This window comes from Pinus tabuliformis, chromosome 3_1, assembly GCF_031772625.1.
Source record: "Pinus tabuliformis cultivar Carrire ecotype Pingquan chromosome 3_1, CPIR1, whole genome shotgun sequence".
NCBI lineage: Eukaryota > Viridiplantae > Streptophyta > Pinopsida > Pinales > Pinaceae > Pinus > Pinus tabuliformis.
Window position 1 is genome coordinate 681248 of NC_142301.1, and position 3700 is coordinate 684947.

Consider the following 3700-nt stretch of genomic DNA (forward strand, 5'->3'; position numbering starts at 1 on the left):
TTAGATATTTTAACAAATCTATTCTAACTATCACATATCTATCTTTCCACCTTTGCCTTTACTTATCAATATTTTGATCCCCTAACCAACCTACTACACAACTTTGATGATTTCTATGAAGAAATTTGTCATTAATGCAAAGGTTTATTCTAGTTGGAAAATGTTAATTCTAGATGTCAATGACCTTATCCATGTCATGGTGCCAAAAAAGGAAGCTAGATCCTCTTATTTCAAACCCATGGTTAGGATAAATGAGAGCCTCTCATCATCCCACACTTGCCCTTTGCATCTTTTTCTTTTATCTATTTTGTCTTCAATAATTTTGATACTTTTCAATATTGATTTCTATCCTACAACCACCATAGCTTTTAATTTTTTTCCCTCATGTCTTAGAGTTCAATTTTCTCATCCTCAACTCTTTAAAACACATGCAATATAGGTAGATAAAACCACATATGACAATAAGAATGGAGCTTTAAACCCACCACAACTTATCTTCACTTCTTCCATTTCTTCAATCATACACAAGGTTTTGATATCTGCATAAACTTTTATTAGGACCTACGCATATTTTTTTATCATTTCTGTACTTTAATACATTACTTCTAATGTTGTGCGACATTAGAGATAAAACAATCCATCTTATTTTTATGTAATCATTTTTCTTTATAGAATGAATAACTCTACCACTAATCCACATGGAAATTTTGGTTTGCGCCATGTTTTTGGAGTCGCTAATGACTTTATTATAAATTCATCATCTATTGGTGCTATTTTGTATCTTGCCATGGATTGTTCAGGCCCATTACAATGGCGAGTTCCAAATACTGAGTATATTTTAGGGGTTTGTCTCTTTTAAAGGCTCTGGATAAGACATATTTATTAATGCATGTTTTTGTTAAGTCTAGACGTAAACCATGTCTTTTAAGATCCAACATATGTGGATTTAGTGGTGCATCTATATGAATTTTAGTTGTATTATAATATTTTGTAATATTTTGGTTGAATTCTGGCTCAGGGATAACTCAGGTTTGTTTTTTTAGGAGATTGACTCAACTCTATGAAAGAAAAGGAGAGTTTCTACTAAAAATGGATATGGATAAGGTTGTAAACGGTTAAATCCTTTAAATTTTTTGTATATCTTATTGGAACCTTGCTACTTCTTTCATTCTAGTAAGAAATTCTTATATAGAGAGATGTTATTTTTTTTATCATAGTCTTTAGTTTATGGTAATTGTTATGCTTTACAATATCATATGGTGAGTTGTTCTTGCCTAGAGGATGGCTTAATCAAAGAAAATAAGTGTTTATGGTTTAAGTTAATGCTAATGTTTTTAGTGAAAAAAATTATTGTCATTGTATAATTGCATTTTCTACTTAGTTACAAAATATAAAACCACATAACATATATGACCTCATATTTGAATAAATAGACTTAAAAAATTAAATGGGATATTTTTTTTCACACACTTATATATAAGTTGAAGTTTTATTTTTTAAAATCCATTCAATGTAAACAAAGATCTAAGAAAATATAAACTCTTCTGGATTTTATTTGAATAACAAGTAATATGAGATTTAATCTTCGAAATAGTTTTTTTGTTGCTTGGAAAATTGATAAATATATTACATCAAAATGGAGAAATTATTTTACAAATTTTAATGGTAAATAAATATTTTATCCTCTTCCGAAATATTTTAAATTACAGTAAAATAAAAAATAAAACATAAAGGAAAAAGTAGGTGGCAGAACTCGCCTTAAATATTTGGTGTTTTCACATGTAATAGGGCAGAAGCTAAGTAGTGTATCATAGGTAATTTTTTCTGTTGCCTTTTCTGTTAAGCAAATAGTATTATCGTATTGTCTACAAAGCGCTAATGAATGAAAAGAAAGTTGACATATAAACACGTTGTTTCCTCTGACAGAAATTTTAATCAATATTTATTTTCAAATTAGTTATATAAAATGTGACTTTATCACCCTCCTTATTTTCGGTCACTCCTAAAAAACGACTAACTTTCAACCAGGAAAATTGACTTTTTCTATTTTAGCCATCTTCAGGTCAACTATTGTTATGTAATCTTCACTTCCAATAAGTCAACCTTCCTTCCCTAGTCTAAAACTTTGCAATCTACCTCTCAATGTACTTGTTGCTTCTTCTAAGTTCTAAGTTCTAAGACGTAATTGAGTTGCCTTTAATCACCCTACAGCAGCGAAGAAAATTCGATTATATTGCATCGCAGTTCGAAAAACACTGACATTTTTATCATCATGTCTCGGGTTGATCACATATTGTTTGCTCCCAATTTAGAGTTTCGGACGTTCATATTTTGTTTGCTTTTGTTTAAATATATTCATTAGAATGACTGTAATTTGTTTGTAACTTCTTCAGTGTCGGAAAGCAAAAATAAAGAAAACCTCATCACTTGTCTTCCGGGCAACATCCCACCATTGAAGCCAACCGACCTGATGTCCCGATGTAGTGCTGAGGATCCGATGAACATTACCTTTTATGCTGTTCTTTATGAATCGCAAAAGCAAAGCAATCGCGACTACGTATTAGTGAACACGTTCCAGGAGCTCGAAGGGAGGGAGGCAGTAACAGCGCTCTCTTTGAATGGCTGTCCTGCTTTGGCCACTGGACCTCTTTTTCTTCCCAATTTTTTACAGGGAAGGTATTCGTTCGGCAGTCTCTGGGAGGAGGAAGAGAGCTGCCTGACATGGCTTGATATGCAACGACCGGGATCAGTTATATACGTTTCCTTTGGCAACATCGCTGTGAAATCTCAGCAACAGCTAGTGCGAGCAGTTGGCACTAGGGCTCTAAGGCAGCGGACAACCTTTCTTGTGGGTTCTTCGGTTAAATATCGCAGAAGGCCAGGTTGCGATTTTACCTGAGGGCTTTGAAGAACGAACGAAGGAGCGGGCCCTGTTTGTGAGGTGGGTGCCACAGTGGAAAGTACTTGCCCATGCCTCAGTGGGATTGTTTCTCACACACAGCGGATGGAACTCTACCTTGGAGGCAATGGGCTTGGGAGTTCCCGTAGTGGGATTCCCATATTTTGCCGATCAATTCCTCAACTGCAGATTCGCCAAGGAAATATGGAAAATCGGCCTGGCTTTTGAGGATGTGGAAGTAGATGAACAGAAGGTGGTCATGAAAGAAGAGGTGGAGGACGTTATGAGGAGAATGATGAGAACACCGGAAGGGAAGAAGTTGAGAGACAACGTTCTCATTATCAAGGAGTCTGCAACGAAGGCCGTCCTCCCCGGAGGATCATCTTTTCTGAACTTGAATACTTTCGTTAAAGACATGACGATGGCTAAAGAGGTCCAATCCAAAAATGAAACCACGTGACTCTGTTTTCAGAATTTACCTTAAAAGAATATGGAGATTTGAGAATAAGCTGTTGATCAATATCAAAATTCTTGCTAAATCGTCAGATACCTCTCTCCTTTCCGAGATGAACAGGAAAAAGAGACGGCTTTAAAGCCTGCCATGTTTCATTCCCCGGAGAAAGCGTTGTAAATTACTCCTATTAACAAAAGTATTTTGGCTCCTGAACATATGGATTGTTATGATCGTCGAGCCACATTTCATGGTTTAAATGCTTTCATCTTATGGTTTAGAATTTTTGCCATAAATATTTGACATCTTCCAAGAGATTAGGAATTTTTTGAACTGCAGAACTATGTAAC

General features: G+C 34.9%; 1 pseudogene; it reads left to right on the top strand.

Moving 5' to 3' along the window:
• Positions 1 to 2731: 2731 nt before the first annotated feature.
• On the top strand, positions 2732 to 3359 carry LOC149185468 (UDP-glycosyltransferase 85A8 pseudogene; annotated as a pseudogene).
• Positions 3360 to 3700: the final 341 nt, after the last annotated feature.